Raw genomic sequence first — 25904 nt, 5'->3', positions numbered from 1 at the left:
ACCAGGTCCAATTACTGTTTACCAAGTCTATACGTCTATAATAACGATCCACTGTCCCTGTGGGGTGTGAAAGCCACCCAGCTGGGGCCGGGGAGGCTGTGGGATGCTGGAACTTGGCTGGCTGATGGGTCACCTCACAACACCTAGTCCTAAGCCTGAGCTCCTCTAATGCTGTGATTAATACTGCCACTTGGTCCCCCTCTAGCTCCACGACATTCAGCTCTTTCCAAGTTCAGGATTTCAACGATCTCCTGACAGCGGTGCTCCCGAGAGTCGACTTGGCAGAAACGTCTCAAACCCGGTTCGCATCCACGCCAAGCGCTTCATGACCTTTCGGTTCAACCCAGGCCTTTCCTCCACCACGGAGGGGGCCGTCAGCCCTCCGGGACCCCCCAGGCGGCGGCGGCCGTTCCCGCGCACCAGGCGCACCCCTGGTCGCTGTCACGACGGGAAGTGAAAGTTCCCCTACCTTCTGCTCGCCATGCCCTGCGGCGGCTCCCTCCGGGCCGCGGGGCGCCTCTGGCCGCCGGGGAAGGGGCTCCTGCGAGGCCGCCTCTTCCTTAGCACTTTCCGCGCAGAAGTGATGGGGAGACCGGGACGTAGCGCACCTCCGCGCCGCGCCCTGCCCGCCCGGCCGCCAGCCCGTCCAGGGCGCTTCCGTGGACCATTTGCAGCCGCGGAACAAAGCGCGGAAAGTTGCGGGGGAGCGCGGCCCGCGGGAGAACCCGGGGCGCCGGGGGGGGGGGGGTTCGGGGGCGGCTCCGGCCGGCAGGGGGAGGGGGCGGGGGCGGGGGCGGGGGCGGGCGGGCCGCGGCCGCCGCGGGGCTGGAGCCCGGGGCAGAGGCGCCCGAGCGCGCCCCCGCCCCCGTCCCCGTCCCCGCCCCCGTCCCCGCGCGCGGCCGCGGGCTGCCCCAGCGGGGGGCGCACCGACAGGCAGCGGCGGCCGCGGCTCTGCGCGCCCCCTTCGGGCGTCGGGCGTCGGGCGCGGGCGCGGGCGCGGGCGGGGGCTCCCTGCCTGGCGGGCGCGGGCGACCCCGACGGTCCCGGCGTGCGCTCCGGGGCGGCGGGCTCGGTCGGCCTGGGCGGGCTCCCGCTGCAGCCGCCGAGCCCCAGCCCTCCCGCGGCGCGGCTCCCACCGACGGTGCGCGGGAGAGCGCGGAGCCGCCTGTGCCTGGCAAGAAACTTTTACTTGCCCCCTCCGTCCGCCGTTTTTACCATCATTATTTTCTCCGGGCTGGGGGTGCACAGTGGCGGGGGCCTCCCAGCGGCCCACGTGCCCCTCCCCCTGCGCCTCCAGCGGTGCCGGTTTCGACGGGTCCCCAAGCCTGTCGGGCCCGCGGCGCGCCCCCCGCTCGGCGGACGGACAGAGCTGCTTGGAAGAGAAATCGACTCTCCAGTGACAACACGCAGCACGGGCGGCACACACGCACACACACACGCACACACACGCACACACACGCGCACACACACCGGCTGCCGCTCAGGCTCCGAGGGTCCGGGGCCGAGCCCCACCGGGCGCCCAGGGCATCGGCGGATTAGGAGCGGGTCTTACCTCATGGGGGGCGGGGGCGGCTGGCAAAAAGAGGAAAAAGCAACAACAACAACGACCCCAGCTCGTCACGCGCAGGGAAAAAGAAAAAGAGAATAAAGAAAGAAAAATCCCTCTTGCTCGTTAGGTCTCGGCTTCCTCCATACGATCCTGACAGTCGCCGCCACCAGGGCTCGCGGCAGCGCCGGCAGCGGCGGCGGGACGGAGCGGGAGCAAAACAAATCGAGGCCGGGCAAATGGTGTAATTCGATCCATCTCCAAGTCAACCCATCAGGCGAGCCGGAGCCGGTTCCCTCCCCGCACCGGGCGGCTCGCGGCGCGGGGCCCACCCCCGGGCACGGACGGCAGGCGGCGCGGGCGGCCCGCGCGCTCCCGCTGCTGCTCCCGCTCCGCTGCTGCTCCCGCTGCTGCTCCCGCTGCTGCTCCCGCTGCTGCTCCCGCTCCCGCTCCGCTCCGCTCCCGCTCCCGCTCCCGCTCCCGCTCCCGCTCCCCCGCGCCGAGCGCCGCCTGGAGGCCCCCAGCCCGGCGCCGCGGCCCCAGCTGACCCCTCGGCGGCCTCCGCGCCCCCCTCCCCGCGGCGCTCGCGGCGCGCCCTCCCTCTCCCCACCTCCGAGGGCCGCTCCTTCCAGCAACTCCCGGAGCCTCGGTCCTCCAGCCCGCGGCGGCCGCAGCAGCCTGCGAGGCAGCCTTCTCGCTTCCTCCCTCCTTCCCTCCTCCTCGCCTTCCCTCACTTTTTTCAGAGCTTTCCTCCAGACGTGCGGAGGACAAACCATCGCAGCCCGGAGGAGCTGCAGGCGCAGTTGCTCTGCGAAAGTTCGGCCTTGGTTTCCTAACCTGAGACCTGTTTTCCAAGCGCATCCTTTACGAACCCGCCCCCGTATTACCTTTCTGGTCCCCCGGCCCCCTCCCAACGTCTCTTTATAACCGCCAAGCAAAACAGCTGGGGAGAAGCAATCAAACATTGCTTTATCTTTATAAAATACAGAAATTGCCTACTAAAAATCCCATTTCTCCTTTGAATGAAAGCCATTCAGTACAGTATAATTTTGCAGGCTAATGAGCCGGTTTTACAGGCAAGTGTTTCGTGTAATATGTTGTGGGAGAAATGAAAATGTCCTTGAAGTGACATCATTTAAAATTGACTGTCACAAATGAAAGAAAGAAAAGGCCATATATTCCAAAACAAGAGGATTTTAATCCAAACTTCGTTTCCAAGAACGGGGGCTGTGTTTTATTAATTTCCAGTTGAATTATGAATCACTGAGGGCTCTAAATGGCTGGAATGAACCATGATATCCCTATTTAAAAAAAATAAAGAAAAGGAAGAAAAAAGAAAGAAAGAAAGAAAGAAAGAAAGAAAGAAAGAAAGAAAGAAAGAAAGAAAGAAAGAAAAAGAGAGCTTTCTCGCCAAACTTTTAATTTTCATTTGAGTATGGTTAATTACCGTGAAAGAGAGAAGAAGGGGGCAGAGAAAGGATTTTCCTTTCCTCAGTGGTTCCTGCTTTCTCCCCAGCACAAAGTTACATGTTTACATTTAGGTAAAATACCCTGTTCTGAGTTGTTTCCGCAACTTCCACGACAGGCTTGAAAAGGAACTCAAAAAAGACACCCCAAGGAACTGCGGCAGGACTCATCCGGAGAACTGTTTTCTCACTAGTTAACACTTTGTTACCAAAAGGAAGAAGGAGGGAGGAGGAGGGAGATTCTTTTAAAATATAAACTCTCTTCCTGCTGTTCTTCCTATTCGAAGAAAGGGGTAGGGGGCGGAAAGAACAGCTTTGGCAACGCAGCTCTGTGATTTTTCTGTTGTTGTTAAGGCTTTTGTTGGCTGGCTGGCTGGTGTTTTCTGGTTGTGCTGGGCTCTGACATCATTGCAAGTTACTTGGCAGTCAGGGCCCTTCCCCAGCCAACTTCTGACCCAGAAAGCTGTGCCTGTTTTACTGGCATCCAGTCATTCCGTATTTTCTCCATCAAGGGAGCAAGCCCCGCTGCAGGCAGAGGGCTCTATGCACTGAATGAAGATGCAAGGGGGTGACCAGTGGCTTGATGAGAATCAAATTGCCACCCACCTGGAGGCAGAAGGCTTAGGAGTTGTCCCGTCTGCAGTAGCAGCAAGTGGTGGTGGTGGTGGTGGTGTGTGTGTGTGTTGTTGGGGGGGGGGGGGGAGTTTAATTCTTTAGATTCTTGAATTCTTTGCTGTAATTCCATGATGGCCAACTTTACAGAGCACCACCCATGGGAGTGCAGTTTATCGGGCACTGTGTTCTTAAATCCAGGATTAAAAACAAAAAACAAAAAACTTTTAGGCTGCAGAAGGATGTACTTACTAATAGGTCATTTCGAACCAAGGACTTGACGTGTTTGCAGTCTAAATACTAGTCTAGACCTCTGAGCCAATCCCGATGTTTGGTTCACTGGGAGAGAGAAGTAGAGAAGTGGACAATCCCTGGACATGGACAGAAAGACACCCATTATATTTTGTTTGGTATCAAAACATTACTCTTAGGGCTTTATCATTCCCTTGCTTCCCAGAATCTGATGGTCAGGAAAATGATACTCTTTTAATTCGGAATTTAGTGGCAAGAAGTCTAAGGAAAGTACACACTCTCTGCAGTTTGTTAGCATTTGGTTCTTTCAGTTGATTTCAAAAGTTGATCAAAAGTTGATTACTTTGAAACTTTCGGCCCTGTTTACTTCTCTAGGCTGACACTCCATCCCACTTTACACTTTAGGCTCTATAGCGTCGAGTGGCCACTGGCAGTTCCCCACCGCGTCACTGATTCATGTCTCCTGTCTTCACTTGTGTCTCTGCTTTTAAGGGTTCTCTTTCCCCCATTATTTCAGGTACTTTAATTCTGGCTTTTCTTCACTTTTACCAAAAATTTTCTCTAGGTGTCATAATTTCCCTCCTCTCACTAGCCCCAGGATGGGTGTAAGCACCTCTTTTCTGTGCTCTCCCAGCAAGTTCATCTATGTAATTCACCACATTAAAGGGAAAATGTCTGCTTAGGATGTCTTCTCTACTGGTTGCTTCCTTTTTTTTTTTTTTAAAAAAGATTTTATTTATTTATCCATGAGAGATACACAGAAAGGCAGAGACATAGGCAGAGGGAGAAGCAGGCTCCCTACAGGGATCAGGACCTGAGCCAAAGGCAGATGCTCAACCACTGAGCCACCCAGGCAACCCTCCTACTGGGTGCTTCTTATCTGCAGGGATCTCGCCTTTTTATCTCAACAGCTCCAGTGCCTAGCACAGTGTGTGGCATTTAGGGGGCACTCGATAAATCCTTGTGAAACAGGACAGATAGTGGAGCCTACAACTTTCTCGCACAAGTTTATGTGCTAAACCAGAGAGTATAGTCATCTCTGGATTCTGTATTCCTCCAGAGTAGAGATTTATTCACTTGTATCCCCAGAGCAAGTGTAGTACCCTAGTAAGGATGTTGATTGAATGAGTGAATAAGGAAGGAAGGAGAAGAGAAGAGAATGGAAGGGAAGGGAAGGGAAGGGAAGGAGAAGAGAGGAGAAGAGAAGAGAAAGAAAGGAAAAAGGGCAGCCCAGGTTGCTCAGTGGTTTAGCTCTGCCTTCAGCCCAGGTTGTGATCCTGGAGACCCAGGATCGAGTCCCACGTCGGGCTCCCTGCATGGAGCCTGCTTCTCCCTCTGCCTGTGTCTCTGCCTCTCTCTCTCTCTCTCTCTCTCTCTCTGTGTCTCTCATGAATAAATAAATAAACTTTTAAAAAAGAAAAAGAAAGAAGGAAGGAAGATATCTGGCTCTTTTCACACTCAGAAAGAATACCTAAAGGACTCACTGCTGTAGATTGTCAATGATTATGCTTTAGTGTTATCTGCATACATCTCCCATTAGTGGTAAGTAGTAACTTAATTCACAGTCGTTTGTTTGACTGTTTTCTTTAGGAGTAAAGCTCAGAATTTAATTTCTATGTTTCATTTCCAATCTAGTTTTCAGAATAACAGCTCTCTGAAAATTATAGAGAATCTGTGTGTGTGACAGTAAATAAAAGTATATCAATCATTAAAGAGTACAACTCATTAACTATTACATCACAAAGCATTAGTGCTTAATATGTGCCAAACTCTATCCTTAGCATTTTACAAATATTAACTCATAACAATTTTATGAGGCAAGTACTATTATTATCTTCATTTTATAGAAGAGGAAATTGAAGCTTATAGAGTTCAAGTGACTTGCCTAAGACCACACACAGGTAGTAACTAAGTAGGGTCTGAACTTAACCTCTTGTTTAGTTTTAACAGTGGTTAATGGTGAGGTCACAGTTAATAGCAGTAGCTAATGGTGCAGGCTTTAAAACATTAGACAACCTAGCTTCAGGTCCAGGCTCCTCCTCTCTTGGGATCAAATTTATTTGACTACACTGTGCTTTAGTCTTCTCATCTGTGAAACAGGGGTGATAACAATATTTCAAATGGGTCTTATGAAGACTGAATATGATAATGCATGTAAAGTGTTTAGCATCTTACCTGGAACACATCAAGCACTGAATAAGTATTAGCCAATGTTCTTACACGTGCCTTGAAGGCAGTGCAATCTTGGAATCCTGCAGAATTGAATGGGAGACTTAATCCAACCTCACATTAAATGTGAGACGTAGGGCAAAAGCACTTGGTGTACAATAGGTTTTCGATAGCTTTTTGTTCCATTCTATCTCCTTCATTCCCCCATCTCTGTCTGCGTATCTGTTAATTCAGATACACACACTACTCACTATCCAGTTGATAGGAAATAACATTTTTGCATGAATTTTAATGAATAATACAGTTTAGGATCTAGAATTTCATGTTCCAAAATAAAAAGAAAGGTATTGAAATTTCAAAGGCAGCTACAGCTTCTGTGATTACTTTAATTTCGAATGCACATATAGTATTCCTTGCATTCGCACATTATAGAAAGTGCTTTTGTGGCAAGGGATTGCTTTCAAAACTAATCTAAGCTCTCCATGACATGATAAATCATTAATAATATAGACCCAAATCTCGGCATCTGCATGGGCACAGCTGGCCTCCTTGTGTCAACAGTCTGCATATGAAAGTGACTCTGCCAAGATATTTCACTTTAATGAAAAATATTTATCACGGTAAATCTTAAACCTCAAGATTTTACTGACATAATTCATTTCTATTATTATGTACTATGATAAGATACCACCACAGCTATGCTTATGTTTGGAATGATAAAAATGTGCCTTTTTAGTCATTTTGATTACTATTCCTTTGCATGAACCATTTTTGCTATACAGTCTAAGTAAAGGGAATGCACTGTGCATTTATGGAAATAATAAATCAGTTACTTATCTAATTTTTCCAATGACCCCACAGATGCCCACTGTGTGGAAGGGCACTGAGTGCTTAAGTCAAATAAAATCAGACTCTTTTTTTGGTACCAACAGAAAGATGAATGGTAAGCAGCCCTTAATAATACTAGCTCTTCTGAAAACAGGCAAGAGATCGTTTGAAACAGCAGAGGCAAAATAAACTTTTTAGAGGGAGGTTCAAACAAAAGGATGATAACTTAGTCAAAGTTGCTTACTTGTATAATATGTACTTTGAGAAGGAGTGCTTAGGATGTGAGGATGCTAGCTTACATCTCTGCAGATATAGGGAAACTGAGGCTCTGTGTAAATTCCTCAGAGTCTTCTCTTCCACAAATTTACAGTAATCAACCCCTTGACCTTGAGGAATTGGGGCTGAATAATAGCTATTAAATGTTAGAATCTCTTCACAAAAATGCAAGATAATATAAATAATCAAAAGTGGTAGAGAATTAGAACATTTTATGTTTTTTAAAGTATATGCTTTTTAATTTTTTAACACAGGTATCAAATATATTTTTTAAAGATTTTTTATTAAAAAAATAAAAAAAATAAAGATTTTTTATTTAGAGAGAGAGAGAGCATGCACACTAGATGGGGGAGGGGCAGAGGGGGAGGGAGAAGCAGACCCCTGCTGAGCAGGGAGCCCAATGCAGGGCTCAATCCTAAGACCCTGAGATCATGACCTGAGCTGAAGGCAGATGCTTAACTCACTGAGCCACCCAGGCGCTCCAATTTGTGCTTTTGAAATAAACCTCACTTTTTCTCCTTCGTATCCACTCCACCCTTGCTTACTATTATTATTGTTTGTTTGTTTTTGCCTCAGCCAATGTTAAAATTCAAATCAACAAAGGGAGAAGAAACTGAGTACTTATTACATCCTAGATACTGATGAGCTACAATGGAATCCACTTAATTTTTACCATAACTCTTAGAGACAGGAATCATTTAGGAATGAAGAAACCCAAGTTTGTTTGAGCTAACCATCTTGTCAGGGTATCCAGTCTCATAGATGATGGAGTCTAGAGTCTACCACAGATCTGTTTGGCTCTCAGGCCTAATTTGCTTTCTAAGAAACCATGCTGTAAAAAAATGAAAAAAGCACCCATTTGGAAAACAATGTGTCTTGGATAACACAGGCAATAAAAATATTTGAAACCCACAACTACACTCTCAAAGATAGGTTAAAAATGTGGGCTTCAATTTCTAATTCTTGGATAGTTGTTGCTTGTTGCATACAAACTAGTATTAGGAACTGTGTGATAGGGTTTATAGCATACTTTAACCTTCTCTACATTATATGCATACTATTCCCCGTATACCTCTTCTGGATCACTTATAAATAATAATTAAAACAACTATTTAACAGCATGCAAATTTATATTAAAAATAATCCCCACTGGGTAAGCTACAAATGTTTCAATTAATGGTTAGGGGCATATGATGGCAACTTAAGCAAAAAAGAAAAAAAAAATCCTAATCCCTAAATCTTACATATATTAGAGCTGTTCATTAGAACTACAGAGTCAATTCATTGTTGGAAACCACTTAGTGCCACCTACTGGTTAAAAAAAGAAGAAGAATAGGATTCTGGGTAATTTTCATCTTTCCAAACAAGGCATGCAAGGATACATTTTCTCTTTCCTTTGCCTTCGCAGGAGGATGTTTTCTATTGTGGACATTTGATTAATATCGAACATATTAGAGTCATTTAAAAATGACAGTGGTAATGTGCAAGGGAGTGAAGGGTAATATGTGTATGGGGGGCAGGAAAAAGTTGACATTCTGGAATAAAAATCAATAGCAAACACTGTTCACATTCTGCTGTAATTACAGGAGTTGTCTAAAATCCCAAATGCCTTATTATAATAAACTGTGATGAAGTGGCAAGGGCCAGCAGCACAAGGGGAGATACCTTTGGCTAACAACTGTTTAAATCTGAGTCTGGGATATGGTGTCATTGAGTCAGCAATGACACAAACGAGGTAATAGGAGGTAATGGTCTCTCCATCAGCCCCAGCTACTGGAGTTTCACTTATGTCCTACAAGGAGGCTCAGGAGAAATTTGCTGTTTGTCTAACCTTTTGTTGGTTCCACAAAGTGGTCTCCCCAGATCTCTCTGGCCTTCGAAACCAGAAGCCATCATCAGTAGCCAGCAAGTAAAAACAGTTAAGGATCATAAATTTTTACAACAGAATTTTCTTACTGGGATGGTCCTAGCAACCAAGTTGGATTTAAAACATTGTCCAATTTACTGTAGTTGAGCATGAGCTCCTCCATGGCTGTCTTCTAAAAGTTTGAATTGTGGTATGTGCTGAAGAAAATCACTTCCAATTTATATTCCTAAGGACACCTTTAAAAAAGGGCCTCAGAGTTTGTCACTGTCTGAATTTGTATTTCAATTATAAAGCTAAGAGAAGAAACTGTTTGGCTGGAGCCTTTCTGGAAAACCCAGAAAAGGTCCAGAAGGACTGGTTAGAGGCTTTTAACAGTATCACACACCCATTAAATTAGAATCTTTCCATGTTACAATTGTATTCAATAGTTGACTTTTCAAATCTTACTGCATCTTGATCCACACACAACATGGCGTGTGTGTGTATGTGTGTGTGTGTGTGTTTTTCTTCCAAGAATTCCTGTTTAAAGTATTTGTGAATTCTTTTGCTATATTAAAATCTTTGGAATTGTGCTCATAAACTACCCCCAATGTTTTCTGAATTTCTGGGTCATAATTACATAATAAACAGATTCATTTCTCATCACAAATTTTAATTAAGAATTCCAGTTAAGCAATTATTTGCTAATGAATAATACCTACTCAGTACCAAAGCATACTACTAAATATGTTTACTCAAAAGTATGTTTTCCAAAGATATTTTCCATGGGTCAGTTCATTTTTAAGTCATCAACCTTATATTTAAAATAAGAGGAAAACGTTTATCTCTGATGTTGTTGAGATGTGTGAGGGTTCAGAAGACAAGGAGAGTAGCTGGAATAAATTAATATTAAACGTTAATCAACTAAGATTGCAGCTCTTCGAAAATATAAAGATCCCTAAATTCTGTGATTTATCTTTGTTAGATCATTTGGTGAGGCTACCCGATTGCCTATTCAATGGCCAGACTTTTGCCTAGGAAAAGAGTAGCGGAGGCAATTATTTGCCCCATGTGTATTTATTGTGCTTTTGAAAAAACTACCTCAGGCTACTGATTCCTCCAATATGCTCTTAGTTCCCATGTAATAAGGGAATAATCAATTTTCTTGCTTTTATTTGCCAGCTCTTATGTTGCTGAACGAAAAACATAAAAAAAAAATGAACAAATTAGTCATCCATTTTGATAGCAGGTAAGTGTGCAGCTTATAGAAGGGGTGTATTTATGGGAATTTCAAACAAATTAAGTTAAACCACTGGGTTGAGACAGACTACCTGTAAAAATGTTTCCATTAAGAGACAGTGAGTTCCAAGGGAACAGAAGACCTTCCATATCAAAGCAGGACATTGCAAAATCCAATCAAGGTGACAATAAGAGATCTCCCAGATAAGAATGTAACTAATGTGGAAGACGGCAGGATCATTCACTCATTCATCCTTGCATACGTTCATTTCACCATTTGTTATTAATAGCAGCAATCTGCTTTGTGTAAAGCACTGTGCAGAGATAAATGAGATATACCTTGCGTTTAGACAGCAACTTAGAGTTTGAAAAGCAGCTTTATCAGTCAGTGTCCTGGCAGGGAACAGATGGCACATTCAACTTGTGTAATTTGAGGTGCCTTTAATAAAGGAATTATTTGTAAAGGTGTGGGTAGAGGGCAGGGAAAGCACACAGAGAGGTACCTTAGCACCTGACTACCCATAGGACATAAGGAGCCAGAGGAAGGAGCAACTAGTAGAAGCTAGAGACAATGTGGGGAAGACCCCCTTGCTTAGAAGTCAATTTCTAGAGGCACAGAGTAGAGAAAAAGGAGAGGCTAGATGTGATGGAATAAATGGAAACCTGTTATTTATTTTTATTTTGATTCTTACAGAATAGTAGGTGGTAGAAATCTTAATTTTGCAAATGCAAAAACTGAAACTAGATTTATTTATCATAACTTAGAGCAGAATCAGACCTTGAACTTGAATCTTCTGAATCTAAATCTGGTGCTTATCAACCTATCTTCTACTGCTCTACCCTTTGGACTTCCTTATTACACGTACTATATTGAATCATTAACACGATTTATCACTTAGTGGACTGAGCTTCTTGAGAGGGAGAACTAGGTCATTGTATTTAGTGTACAAAATTGCTGCTGGATAGGAATCCCGGAGATCTCTGATGGATAGAATGGAGAGAGCATGCAACCTAACTGGAGAGAAAGATGTATGAGGCTAACATCATACATAGCAGAATGCTGCAAGTGCTAAATCCAAGAGTAGAGGGAGAATGCTCTAAATAGACAGAAAAAGGAGGAATAGCTAACAGTGTGTATTGTAAAAACTTTATGATGTAGGGTCATATGAGCTGAGCCAAGCACATTGAAAGACAAGTGTCAAAGGTAGAGGACTATAACCAACTGACTGTGGGCCGAGGGGACAGGAGGGGCAGGAGACAGTGGGAGGGCATGGTATAGTTGAGCATGATTGGCATTCCTGGAGGCAAGTAGAGATGTGGCTGGAAGGACAAGATAGGATCATAGCATGGAATTTCTGAATTGGCACTTGCTGGAATTAGAACGTTTTTCTCAGGGTGTTTAGAAGCCATAGATTTTTAAAGAAAAGATGATCCTAATCTAGGCCATGCTTTTGAGAGACCGTGCTCAAGTCAAAGGGTAAAAGAGCTTAGAGAAGCGAGAGTTTCAGAGTAAGGATGCTAGTGTAGGGGTCAGGGCAGAAGATGGCTTCAGTGGTTGCCGGAATCAGTATATACCAGAGGCCAATGCTTGACTATCCATGTGAGATATGTGAGATCTTTCCAAGTTTTCCTAGTGTGGCCAAATTTAAGAAAAGTTGTATTATTATAAGAGACACAGGGAGTGAAGCAGGTTTGCGGAGGGGATAACTGAGTTTGGCTTTGGAGAAGTGGAGCTTAAAGTGCTGGCATGGTATCCTTGCAGCAGCAAATTAGAAATTGCTATTATAATTATAGTTAGTGGACAGGGGAAACTTTCTATGTTCTGGAGGAACAGCAAAATCTAAATGAGCTAAATACAAAGAATAAAGTAAGAAGAAATTTCATTTTTATCAAACTACCCAGGTTAGCCTGTATGCCCTCCTAAGTCTCACATGCTCAGAGATGCTCAGGTGAGAAACTTTAATCCTTCCCATTCCTGGACTGTTTCCTCCAACATGGAAAATGTACACTGGAGAATTACAGAATGATTTCCATTTCTCTGCCAAGTCCATACAAACATAGGAATAGCAGACCTGGCAATTCATCATGCTTTATCTAATACCTTTTGGGCCCGCTGTTCAGTGATATCTTTTCCACCTGACACTTTTATAGAAAATGCTGATGCATTCTTTTAAAACTTTTTGTGAACCTATTCAATATCATTATTTTAGAATGCTAAGGGAAATTTGATGTTTCTTAAAGTGATGTAGATGAGAAAAGTATCCAACAATTAATTAATTAATTTAAGCCATTATCACTCTATGTCATATTGGATAATTAGAATCTGATTATCAGTATTTGCTACTGAAGCCTAAATCAACTCAGAGAAATACAGTTCAGTGGTTTCTTCTCTCAATTATCTTAAACAATGTGAACATCGCCATTTTACTTAATTTGAAATGTTAACATGAAATATAATATGGATCGTTTCAGAGTAAGAAATCACATCTTGACAGCCTGATGATAAAATGCTATAACAAAAATTAGATCAGTGCCACTTCTCTTTACAAAAATGTGGGAAAAATAGAATATGACTTTAAATCCTTCAACCTTAGGTTTTTCTACTTATTTAAAAAAAAGAAAGTGAGTGTGGGGACCATGAATATCACGGTATTATTTAATAGTTGGAGTGAGCTTCAAAGTAACTTCTGACAAGACAGCTAATAATGTAATAGTTATAGGATTTGATCAGTTTCTTCATTTATGTTATATAGATTAAAAACATATAGTGTTCTCGCCCAGTACCTATGGGAAATAGGAGGGAAAAGGGGGTGGAGGTAGAAAAAAAAGTAGAGTGACAAAATGAAAGAAAAGGAAAGCAAATGAGAAACCTAATTAAATTTAACAGCACATTTCCAAGGAAAAGATAAAGTCTTTTGCAACATCTGCAGGTTCAATTTCTGAAGTGTAGGTACTCACATTGGCAGGAACTTACTTTTTTTTCCCCTTTTTGTTTTATTATTTGCCATTAATGGAAGGAGAAATAAAATAGATATAAGTATTTGTTAATTTCATGCAACCCATTTCAAATTACACAGAATGTCATGGAATGTAAGCTTAATTACACAAGCAACCTTTGTATTAAAAACATCACTTTATTACCCTCTATAAACATTTTATGAATCCGTTTAGTTTACAGTTAAATTAAGAGGAAATGAAAGGCAAGGATAAACTACAAAGGATTCCTTCTTCATCTTTTAAACTGACTTCATTAGAACCATAATTTAGTTCTAGGTATATCTGAGCAACCCGAGCGTAGAGATAGGACAAATCTACACTTGTATTATTCAGTCAAATGTTGAAAAAAGTAGTGTTTGGCTTTTGATGAATATTTAATATGCCAGAGAGCTCTCAAGATTCCACTTTAGCAGGGAGATCTGGAGCAGTTTTCAGCAGAGACTGAATTGCTGATCTGGCCCCCTGAGCTCCCTTTCCACTTTTTCTTCCTCTGATATTCCTTAAGTTGTAGAGAAGTAGAAAAATACAACACCCTGTTGCCCAAACGGTCTCCTATGTGTATTGTATAAATGAAGACCATTAGGAAAAGTACCCTGGGACTGAGAAACTCCCCGCTCTGGAGAAGTAGCCTGTTGTTGGCTTGAGGCCACAGGAGTATGACTACCCAGCAAAGATTTTTGACTCCCTGGTAATGGCCTTAAGCCTTGAGAGCTTAACAGAAATCCAACATTTTTCATACTGCAACATGAAATTTGGACCCAATTTGAGCAATCTGGACCCATCTTTGCCTCTTAATCAGCATGAGTCAATGTGGGACAAGAACACAGGGCTTTCACAGAGGACTGGTCTTAGTTTTTTCTGCAATTCAGAGGACTGAGAAAAGCACTGGTTGGGATGGCCTGGTGTGATCAGCTGGAGATTCTCTGGTTAAAGTGGAAAATGGTGAACTTCTGGGCAAAAAATCAGGAAAGAATTCTAGAACCTCTGTCAAAAATTGTTAAAATAATTAAGTCATATATTTTATTATTTTTCAATTACTTTATTAGGGTAGGTGCACAGGTTTTTGTTTGTTTTGTTTTGTTTTTCTGCTTAGCTTTGGTTTCCTAACAATTCCAAATTTCAGTTTCCTCTTTTGCAACGTTGACATATTTATTAAGAGGTTATTGTTAGGAGTAAAGTAATCAACATTTGTGAAAACATTATATAGGTTTTATAGAGTAAAACTGTAAAATCTTATATTAAGGTTAGATATTACCCAAGTTCAGTGGCCAATCTGTTGGCCAGATAAGAATCACTTGGATGTTTGTTAAACCTTATGTGTCATACCTGCTTCCTCTCTTCCTTCCCCGTTATGATCCATCCCTCTAGTGTCCTTCTCTTCTCTCTCATTGAGTAATCATTACTTTAGTGATCCACTGTTATACTGTGTCTTGTAAGTTCTTCAGAGTAATAAAAAGGGTGAAAGTAGCTGCCTTTAGCAGGAAGTGCTAGAAAGCCATATTTGTATCCCTAGTGCTTAGAACAGTTATCTGGCTAAATATATATTTATTGAATGGACAGTTTAAATGATAACACAGAGAATACTACCAGAAAGGTGAACATATTTCTACTACGGTTGTACATCTTTTAAAAACTTTAAATATACCTTAACTATAGCTCTGAAAGAAAAAAACAGAATAGGATAAATTCTTCAACATGATCAAAATACAAGCCATTCATATCAAAATTCAACAAGTTCCTAGTGGTAAAATGCAAGAATTCCTCTTTTAAAAAAATCCATGGATATCAGTCATCAAGTTCTTCTATAATATACCATAATTTTGAATGTGCTGGCCAAAGCAGTAAGTCAAGAAAGTAAAATATAGTCATAAATATTAGAAAGAAGGAGACAAACATTGTAAAGGTTTTAGAAAGAATAAGAGAGCTTACTAAGCTTAGTAATTTATAAAATGATGCAAAAATCACTAGTCTTCCCATATACCAAATACCACACAAATATTATTGCAGCATATAATGGAAAAATATCACATTCACAAAGGCAAATGAAACATAGATAGATTACCTGAGGATAAACTTGGAAAGAAATGTGCTGGATTTCTATTAAGAAGACTGTAATGCTCTTCAGAGGAATGTAAAGGAAGATGATTAAATGAAGAACCAGATTTTATTCTTACATCAGAAATCTCGACAAATATGTCTATTAACTCTAAATTAATCTTGAAATACAGTATACCTGTAATTAAATTTCCAGTACTTTATTTTGTGGGTGTTGGGTGTGTTGAACATTGCTTTAAAAAACATTTAGAATCATCATACATGACTAATCTACATAGTTCAGGATATAGAAGGTAACTCTTTTTTGCTTGAGCAATAATATGTATGCTAAAGCTACAGCAACTAAAACAATGCTGTGGTGATGCAGGAGGAAGCATCCAAGTAAACAGAACAGAGTACAAGTATAGACACAAATTTTTATATAAAATTAAATTCATGAATATGCAAATTAAAATATAAATATGGTAGCATTTCAAGTAACAGGGAAAGGATACATTATTAAATAAGCAGATTGAAGCAACTGGTGATCCATTTTAGAAAAAGAAAAAAGCTAGAATCCCGTTTCATATTTCATTGTCTGCCAAAAAATAAATTTCTAATAGATCATATATCTAAATTTTAAGAAGAGATTATAAAAATGTATAAGTGATTATTTCCACAAACCTAAGATAGTTTCTAAATATGACACAAAACTAAAGATCAGAGGATAAGAGACTGATACTTTTCCTAAAAAAAATTAAAATTTATATGCAGTAAAAAAACACAATAAAACTTAACACCAACTAGAAACCATCTGTAATATGAAAACAAAAGGATTATTATTTCTTTCTAAATAATAGCTGTACTAAGATGTAATGCACATACTACAAAGCTCACTCTTTTATAGTGTACAATTTAGTGGTTTTTAGTATATTGATAGAGTTGTGCATCCATGACCACAATCAAATTCCTGTATGTTCTCATTACCCCCAAAAGAAACCCTGTACCCATCAGCAGTCACTCCTTATCCCTTCCTTCCCCTGACCCCGGTAGCCATTAATCTACTTTTTTGTCTCTGTAGATTTGCATATTCTGGACATTTCATACATATGGAATTATACAATATGAGGCCTTTTGTATCTATCTTTTCCCACTTAGCTTAAAGTTTTCGAGATTCATCCATGTTGTATCATGCATCAGTACTTTATTCTTTTTATGGCTGAATAATTTTCTTTTGTATGGATATACCACATTTTGTTTATCACTCATCAGTTGATGGACATTTGAGTTGTTTCTATTTCTTGGCTATTATGAATAATAGTGCTATGGAAATTTATATACAAGATTTTGCATGGATACATGTTTTCATTTTTGGGGGTGTGTACCTAGGAGTGGGCTTGCTATGATAACACTGTCTTTAATTTATTAAAGGACTACCAAACTGTTTTACACTTTGGCTGCATAATTTATATTCCTATTAGCAATGTATTAGAATCCTAATTTTTTTATATCCTCATCAACACTTGTTACTGTCTTTTGATTAAGCCATCTAAGTGCGTGTAAAGTAACATCTCATTGTGGTATTGTTTTGCATTTTTCTAATGACTAAAGGTGCTGAACATCTTTTTATGAGTTTACTGGCCATTTGGATATTTTTTGAGAAATATCTATTTACATTCTTCACCTGTTTAAAAATTGGGTTGTCTTTTTATTAATGAATCATAAGAGGTCTTTATATATTATAGGCAAAAGTCCTTTACCAGATATATGATCTGCAAGTGTCTTCTCTCATTCCATGGGTTATCTTTTTGCTTTCTGGATGGTGTCCCTTGGAGCACAAAAATTTAACATTTTGATAAAACCCAATTTATCTATTTTGTATTTTGTTACTTATGCATTTGGTGTCATATCTAAGAAGCCATTGCCTAATCCAAAATCATGAGGCTTTATTCCTATGTCTTCTTCTAAGAGTATAATAGTTTTAACTTTTACATATAGAGCTATGATCTATTTTGAGCTAATTTTATATGGTGTGAGGTAGGGGTCTAAGTTCATCATTGTGCAGGAAAAAGAATATTATCCTTAATATGTTAAGTGCACTTCAATAAGAAAAACTGCAAATAATAAAATGGAAAAATGATATTGAGCAGATAATTTCAATCAACTAAAAAGCTATCAACTCTAAAAAGTAATCAAAATGCTAATTAAAACAATGAGTTATCATTCATATTCTGTAAGTTTAGCATTACTTAGAGAGACTAGCAGAACCCAATGTTGAGGATGTATGGGGACATACAGTTCCTTGTATTTATTGTTGGGAGCAATTAGGCACCATATATCTGAATGTAAGATGTACTTTTCTTTCAACCAGAGGATCCATATCTATGAACTAATCCTCTTTTTTGAAGATTTTATTTATTTATTTATTCATGAGAGAGAGAGAGAGAGAGAGAGAGAGAGAGAGAAAGGCAGAGGCATACGCAGAGAGAGAAGCAGGCCCCATGCAGGGAACCCAACATGGGACTTGATGCCGGGTCTCCAGGATCATGCCCTGGGCTGAAAGCGGCGCTAAACCGCTGAGCCACCTGGGCTGCCCAAACTAATTCTTTTTTTTTTTTTTTCCAAACTAATTCTTTAAAAAAGAGTTAGGCTACTGCACATACTTAGGACTATCTATGGTAGCAATAAATTTCAAACAACCTAAATATCTATCATTAGAGGAATATTTAAATAATGGTATATTCGGTGAAATACTATACAGCTATTAAAAGTGATGGGACATTACTTTCTACTACATACTAAAAGATAAAGATAGACTATAGAGCAGTTTATTTCATATGATTTCATGTTTTAAAAACAAAATTCAAAAATAAATTAAAAAAACTAAAAAAAATTCAAATAAGGCATGTGTGTATATATAAATAAAAATGTTAAAAATGGTTTTAAAACAGGTAATTTTCTTTCTTCCTTACATTTCCATGGACTATCAGAAATTTTTCTCTTTTTATCAAGAAGGAATTAATCTTATTAGCAAAAAAAAACTTAATTTTTTAAGCAAAATCTAAAGCCTTGTAAAACTTTTAATATGTTCTGATATATGATGCATATACACACATAAGCCTACCCCATCTTTCCTTCTTTCCAAAAAAGAGAGGGAGAGAAAATTGGGCCATTGTTTAGTATCGGACCCAAATGTTATTTATATCTCCATTAGTGATGTAATTCCCTCCCAGAATTATCTAGGTAATTGTATTAATTTTCTACTTTCATTTTTAATTTCAAAAGGTAGGAGTCATCTTTCATAGGCTTCATTTTTCCCTGCACGAAATTTCTGGAAATGGTCACAAAGTGAGTTGCCTCATGATGGGTTCTTTTCTCTTTTTCCATAGGAGCAGTAATATATGTGAAAGTTCACATAGCTGATCAAAATGTATCATATTGTTGATATTATGACATAACTAATAATGTTAGCCTATGTCAAACATTCAAATATGCAAATATGCCCTTACTTTAAATAAGAAAATTATATTTCACGTCCTATACAAAGAAGCGTGCATTTACTTTAAATAAGAAAATTATATTTCACGTCCTATACAAAGAAGCGTGAAAATATTTTTATTGATGATACACAAGGAACCCCAAAACTGAAAAACAAAAGGATAGCCTATAAAATACAACTCTACCATGGCATAAATTACAGTTAGCTAAAGCTAATGGGCTAGCTGGAGCAAACATTAACCACTTGACTAACAATGCATATACTTGCTTTAGAATGTAGAAATTCTTTTGGAGAATGTTTCAACAGACTGTCTTTTTCAAAAAAGTTGTACATGAAAATTTGAAATAAGAATGTTTTATTAGCAATAAATTCATGGACTGTATTCAAAACCTTTCCATTTCTCCTTTTCTTTAAATGCACACACAAATTGTATCATAATCAATTTTGGAGAGACTGACAATCATTCTGCTATAAGAAGGGGATTAGGAAGTAAGAATATATTGAACTGTGTGTTCTTGCTTTTCCTCTGTTCTCTTTTCTCCCCCAAATATTTCCCTCCCTTTGCTACTGAATTGATGCTAAATGCAAGAGGTCAATTGAAACTATTTGTTTAGGCCTGACTTGGAGGGATAGTCACTATTCTCTGTTGTCAGTAGCTTATGTTTTCATGATTCAGGTTTGGGTCTTTTTTAGAGGTAATCTGGTGTAGTGGAAAGAACACTGCACAGAGACAAATAAAGCCACTTTTATGTACCAATTCTATTCCTTATAGTTGTTGGAAAAATTATGCTAACGTTTTAATTTCTTCATGTATTAAAATAGCAATAGTAATATCAATCTTCATAGGGTTGTTAAACATCTAAATGAGACAGCACTGGCAAAGCACTTAGCATAATGCTTGGCACACAGTAGGCTGGCAATAAATATTAGGTCTTGTGTTATTTTACCTAAATCCTATGATTAGATGGAAATTTGTTTCAGAGAGAAAATAACAGGTGCTAAGTGAACAGTGTTGAATAAAGGAAGTGAAATAAAGGTCTTTGAAAAGCTGGCACAGGCTTACCCTTTACATCTTCATGAGGCTGGGCACAGAGTAGATGTTCAATAAATTACATAGATAGGATAAAAAAAGCAATTTAGGGATTACTCTTTTTTCCTGTTCTCCCTCTTTTATAATCATAGTTGCTTCCCTTTTGCCTGCCTCTGCTCTCACAGCCACTTTAAATTTAAGTTTATTATACAGTGGAGAATGTCAGAACTACTACTTCGGCAGTGGTGGTAGGCTAAAGCAGAGCCTGGAAAACCATACCATTAGGGACCTAGATAGTGTCTGGTTCATAGGAGCAAGTAGGTGTAATATATTGTGCCAATTCTGCTAGACAGTGATTGCATGGGATAGTGCATCACTGAAGATGCTGTGGCTGCACGAGGACACGTGGGGAAGAGTTCTGACTGATGAGTTATGCCGGCCATGGGTACAACAACATGGACCAGACACCTCTGCACCACCTATTTCTATGTTGTATATGGGAATCAGCCACACCAGAGGAAAAACAGAAGAAGGGAAAAAGTAACAGGTGATTTCCACACAGGAAGAGAACAATCAAGTTTATAAATGTTTCTCATTTAGTAGATTCACATTTTTAGGTCCCATCTACATCAAAAAATTTTTAATTCCCCTCTTGAGAAGTTTTCCTTGCTAGGAAGATTTTAGTAGCCTTACACTGGGGAAGTCTTAAGAGAGTTTTATTTTTATTGCTAGAGGTTTTGCCATAGAGGCAAAAAGCATTTATAAAATTTTGTTCTTGCCATTGTAGTTTGACCATTTGGTCTATTAAATAATATCTAGGCTTGCACAGGCCCTCGTTTTCTCATTTCCTTGTCTATTCCTTTGGTTACATAGGGAGAGAACATCTAAAATAGCTTACATTTATATGTTTATTGACCAAGCCCCCACTTTGCTGTAAGCACTGTTCAAATATTAAATTTCATAGATTATGCAAAATATCTGTAATCCCAAAGGGATCTTGCCAAACTCATATTTTAATAATTGAAAATGTCTATTAAAGTGCACATAGTTCCTCCAAGCATACATTAAAGATCAAGGGATTTCTGATAAAAGATACTCAAAATTGAACAGATTCTAAAGATCATCCATGGTCAAGTTTTCTATTTTCCTGGTGGAAAAACTGATGCCTAGGGGAGTTAGCGATCCTTTGGTCTTAGTGAGTTAGGTAAGCACCATGTTGAAATGGCTCTTGACACTCAGTCATAACATTTTCTACCAAACGTCACTACCCCTGGGGAGAGTTGTGTTAGAAGTAAGATGATAAGGGTGTGTATTCAAGATGATGTTAGGAGGCTTACAGAATAGAAGGAGTAGGTGGATTGAGATGGAAAAGCGAGGAAGGCTTAAACAGCAACAGAATTGAATTAATTACGGATAATCTTAAATCAGCAGACCTCACTATGGGAAGAGAGATTTTGATAGAGACTAATGGACAATTGAGAAACAATGAGCTAAAGAAGTTTTGGGGTCTGAATCCTAACCAATGTGGTTTATTGGAGTATTATCTGAAAACAAATGCAAAGTTTGGAGTAAAAATACAATCAACCGTGGAATCCAATGACTATCTGTCAATAACCAATGAGTTAGGAAAACAAACACCACAATGTTTGCTAGTGAGAGAAAAGAAGAGGCAAGAGTCAAGGTGGCAGCCAACCATCGTGCCCTGGACCCTGGCTGTCCTGAGAAGTTCTTACGGGGAGTTCAGAGAGGCAAGTGAGGCAGGACTGGCTCTTTTCAGGAGAGCAGGGTAACTGCTAACCCTCAGATTGCAGAACTGGATACCCTGTACACAGATTGCCTTCCTGTGCTTCTCTGCTCTGAAAATGAGGAGAGATATTCAGGTCCCTACACCCTGTTTCCTTGTTTCTAGCAAGTTCACAGATATGCATTGCCCTTGCCTTTCCTGCACAAGCGGGGAGAGGGTGCAGTTGACATATCCTAGTGCATTCTTTAAAACCTGAGCCTGGTGTGAGAGTGAAAGGAAGAATAAAGACATCCTTTTCTCTATGTGATTATCTGATAATCTTACAAAAGCTTATCGGATGCTTATGAAACAAGCATACTATTACATAATAATAGGGGCCTGGGTAGGACTTACATGATGATGATGATTACAATGATGATGATAATAATAATAATAGTGGTTTCCATTTATTGAGTCCCTACTGTGTCAAGTACTTAATTGGATCCTTTACAAATATTAATCTTTATAATAAACCTATGAAGTAAGAATTATTATCACCAGTAATGTATGTGTATCCATATAATGAACAAGCAGTCTCTAGGGCAGTGGCTCAAATGTCAGGTCTATCCCTACCTGTGTGACTAGAGAAAGTAACTGAACTCTTGGGAATCTCAGTTTCTTATGTGCAAAATGGGAGTATTAATTCCCACACAGCAGGGTTATTGCTGAAGTGCCTTTCACAGAACTTGGCCTCCAAGAAGCCACAGAGCAGATGTCAGATTCTTTCCACTGCCTTCATCCTTTCTGTTCACCTTGGCAGCAAGAGAAGTCACTAGGAGCTTTTGCCAAGTTTTCTCGCCACAGAGAACCCCTCTTGCTTCCCCTCCCTAAGCTCCCCCCCATCCCAGGCCCCATCCCTGCTTCTAAAAATAGCTGAGAGCTTTAGTCCTGACAGCAATGTCTAAATTGTGTTGTTCAGGCTGAGAGAAACCCCTGGAAGTCTCTCCTCCCTCTTGAACTTAGCGGGAGACCTTGTTCCTCAAGAGACTTTCAGAATTTCAGTGTTACACAACGTGGACTTCTAGGGATGGATGGAGAATGCAGAACATCCTACCAACACTTGGAGTAGATAAATATAACCTGGCGAATTTGAAGCCTGAGCCATCTAAAGAGACTTTGGATTGAAAACAAGTTTTTAGGTTCCCAGTAAAAACCTGGAAAAGGTGGAGTTCAGATCACCCTCTTAACACATCATCAACTGACATCAAGGAAGCGTGTTGGAGGTGAGTGAAGAGAAGACTTCTCTTGTGCTAAGGATAAATATATTTCCTAGGGGGTAGTGAAGAAAATTAAGCAGCAGAGGTGTGCATGCACATTTGTAAATATGTATGTGTTTTTCTTCTTGCAACAAATGTTTGCAAATATGTACTAAAATGAGCAAGGACCTGATTGTAACAACGCATTACTGAAACCCACGCTTACTGGATATGCTCATGGCTTACTGGTTACAAAAATGTCAGCTTAGTTTATCACAGATCAATAACTCATTACATGCTCCAGAATATACACAATCCAATATGAATCAGCTTGCTGTCACATCCAGCCATTCAAATCCCACACCAATATGGACTTTTAGTCACGTGACCTTCATTTTTCCTTCTTACACTCTACTAGCTTTGGGGATTAAAATGCATTTCATATTTTATTTAGAAAAATAATAAAACTTATGTTTAGCTTTCATTTGGAAAATTTGACAGCTGAAGGGAAGTCAGCAGATGATGATAAAAAATAAAATCTTCATTTAACAAGACCTGTAAGTGTGTGTGTGTGTGTGTGTGTGTGTGTGTGTGACACAATGCTTCTCTTTCCTACTTAGAAGTTGTCAGGGCTTTCATAATTCAATTTAGCAAACCTCTTCCAGCTGATTTTAGTAGAGACCATTCTTGGTATCTTGTAGGGAATGAACTGCCTATACCTATACCTATACCTATACCTATACCTATACCTATACCTATACCTATACCTATACCAAACTACCCCTATAACTCACTAGTGCCTGAAATATAGCTTCACTGAAGGGAACATAATTTACATGGCTGTGCTAGCAAGGTTCTTAAAGGCAAACGGGAACAAGGAACGCATTACCTTTTTCTTCTTTTCTTCATTTGAAAAAGTAGACTTTGGGTTTGGCATCGGTATTACAGATCAGTTTGAGTCCACGGAAGTTTGATGTACGTTTGGACGCAAATGAGGAATTTCATTAAGTGTGCCCACCAAACAAGCATTAGCCACCTAGTGACTAGGCAATCTGCTTGTCTGTGTTACATAGATTTTAAGCCCTGGGGGCATATGTCAGGCACAGTGCTGCCATTCAAGGAATAAATAACCTCCGTCAATATTAACTTAATTTTTGCCTAAGGCAATGCCTTGCTCAAGCCTATCATGTTTGGGGCTCTGGATCCTCTCCCTGTTACTGGCATACATCACTACCATCTCAGTAATTGTAACACACACTCTAATTGGACACAGATGTATTTTAATTACCAACCTTCTCTGCCATGACTTTTCATCTTTGTCACTTTTATATAACAATGATTCTGATTTGAGAAAAGCTGCTGTATTCTTTCTGTGCCCTGCTGCAAAAAATAAACTTGCAGTTGACTGGCCACAACAGACACATGCGTTGATCTTTTCACAGCTGGATTGTTTGTATTCATGTGAGCCTAGGAAAAATATTGCCATTTGTATCAGGTGAGTGAATGCACAGCTCAACCACAGGCCTGTAAACCTCAGGATGGAGATTGATGGCCACAAGCAGGAGGCACAGGCTTCTCCCAAGCAGCTCCTAACTCAGCTTGAAGGGGCATGAGGCAGACAGGAAAGGCCTTTTCCTGGGAAGTATTCTTATTTTGCAATTAGGAAAGGGCAAAATGCTCTCTTCTAAATTTATGGTTTGGTGGGTTGGAGGTGGAGAGGAGGGGTCTCAAGTTCCTAAACTTTTGACCCTGAGACATCCATGGGCCAGACAGGTAGACTGTGAACTCTCTGATATTAAATACAAAATTCGGGGCACATGTACATTTCTGTGTGTACATGCGTGGAAAGAGTCCACAACTTTTCAGATCCTCATGAGCTTCGAACATGTAAAACAGCAATGTACTAGGTCAGTGTTTTTCTAACGTGAGCATGCATCAGCATCATCTGTAGAGGTTGTTAAAACACCGATCCTTGAACCCGAGCCCAAGAGTTTCTGATTCAGTAGGTCTTATGAGCCTTGAGAATTGGCATTTCTCACAATTTTCCAGTGGCTCTAATGAAGTTGGTCTGGGGAACCAAACTAAATGAATTCAAGATTGCCAAACCTATCTGCACACTGGAATCACTCAGGGGAACTTTTTAAAAGGACCAAGTCCTAGTCTCCGCTCCCAGAAATTCTAATATGACTGATCTGGGGAGTCTGGATAACCTCTTTTCTCCAGATTCACCAAAGTTCTCCAAATGATTCCAGTAATATGAGGCAGAGCTGAGGATCACTGCCTTTGAGGAACAGGGGAGTCGTGGTGATAATTGGGGAGGGAATGTATTGAGAGAAAAGATGCCTTTCACTTGCAGTGATTTAGCCTTCTGATTTTTTTCTTTCATCTCAGACGATAAACAATTATATGAGTTTGCTAGGGCTGCTCTACAAAGTGCCACAGACTGGGTGGCTTACACAACAGTAATTTATTGTCTTCAGTTCTGTGAACCAAAAGTCCAAAATCAAGGTGTCTGCAAGGTTAGTTTCTTCTGAGTGCTGGGAGGGAGATTGCCTTCCAGGTGTATCTTCTTGGCTTATAGATGACAGCCTCCGTCCTGTATCTATTCAAATCGTCTTTCCTCTGTACACATGTCCAAATTCTCCCTTCTTATAAGGCTGCCAGTCAAACTGGATTAGGACCCACCCTAATGACCTCGTTTTAAGTTGATTTGCCCTGCAAAGATCCTATGTTCATATAGGTCACATTCTGAGATGCTGGCAGTCAAGACTTAAATAGATGGATTTTGGGAGGAATGGAATTCACCCTGTAACAATAATACTGTTGTTTCTAAAACTGTGAATATCTGGAGATGGGAGAGCGATACTCTACTCCTTTTTTGCAGATTTCCCATTTAAAATGAAGCCTATTCTAATTGTAGAAAATCAATCTTTTGTAAATACTTTCTTTTTAGCTTGTAATTGCAGAGTCCAAACTTCATGCTATGCTTTTGAGACAGAACATTGAGCTACCAGAATGAGGCCCTAGGATCACTGCTAAACAACTAGAAAATAGACAGTCATTGGTATGCAATAGATGGCCCATCCAGCTGACACTATGGGTCATCTCTGCAACAGATCCCAAGAAAATGT

The 25904-nt window shown here is 40.4% G+C and overlaps 1 protein-coding gene across 12 annotated transcripts in view; it reads right to left on the bottom strand.

The window, feature by feature from the left end:
- Positions 1-25904, bottom strand: part of SEMA6D (semaphorin 6D) — a 171871-nt gene that overhangs the window by 53712 nt on the left and 92255 nt on the right. For 5 of the 12 annotated variants that reach the window (XM_049104158.1, XM_049104166.1, XM_049104164.1 and 2 more), the window contains exon 1: positions 1553-1885. The exons of 1 other annotated variant lie outside the window; for it this stretch is intronic. The gene's annotated coding sequence lies outside the window, so the exon portion shown is untranslated. Of the gene's footprint in view, positions 1-469; positions 712-1552; positions 1886-2156; positions 2261-2280; positions 2301-25904 lie in introns of those variants that run through there. 6 more of the 12 variants (XM_049104163.1, XM_049104165.1, XM_049104169.1 and 3 more) reach the window with 4 other exon arrangements.

The sequence above is a fragment of the Canis lupus genome, chromosome 30 (assembly GCF_003254725.2).
Source record: "Canis lupus dingo isolate Sandy chromosome 30, ASM325472v2, whole genome shotgun sequence".
Taxonomy (NCBI): domain Eukaryota; kingdom Metazoa; phylum Chordata; class Mammalia; order Carnivora; family Canidae; genus Canis; species Canis lupus.
Note: the sequence above shows the minus strand (reverse complement) of the source record. Positions and strands in the feature narration are given on the sequence as shown.